The 390-nt window shown below is 61.5% G+C and overlaps 1 protein-coding gene across 1 annotated transcript in view; it reads left to right on the top strand.

Annotated features, from left to right (window-relative positions):
• The window catches only part of VSX2 (visual system homeobox 2), a 20,822-nt gene that overhangs the window by 798 nt on the left and 19,634 nt on the right, over window positions 1-390 (top strand). The window lies entirely within an intron of this gene.

Below are 390 nucleotides of genomic sequence, written 5' to 3' on the forward strand. Positions count from 1 at the left end.
CTCTATTCCGTGCGCTGATGGCCCCGAAGCGGTGCCAGCTTCGCCCCCGCCCCGGTGCCCAAAGTTGTCTTTTCCTTCCTTCTCTCCGTTCCAAACTCCCTCCCCGATTTTGTCAGGGTTTGTGGGGGGTTTTCACCCCACGAGCTTGGACAACCGGCCACCGAGGCGGCTGGGTCGGCCCGGTCTGATTCCTCCTGAGCGCCACTGTTTAGGGGATCCCGGCGCCTCGGGGTTCGCGGGCCCCCAGTGACCCAGCCACACCCTCCCCAGACCCATTTCTCGGCCTCGCGTCCCAGCCCCCGGCTCCTGTTGGCGCCCCGAAATTCCCCTGATTTTCCGTTACCGTTTTATTTATTTTTATTTGGAAAACAACGAAAAGAGTCGCGGCGC

This window comes from Myotis brandtii, unplaced genomic scaffold (genome assembly GCF_000412655.1).
Source record: "Myotis brandtii unplaced genomic scaffold, ASM41265v1 scaffold793, whole genome shotgun sequence".
Lineage (NCBI taxonomy): Eukaryota > Metazoa > Chordata > Mammalia > Chiroptera > Vespertilionidae > Myotis > Myotis brandtii.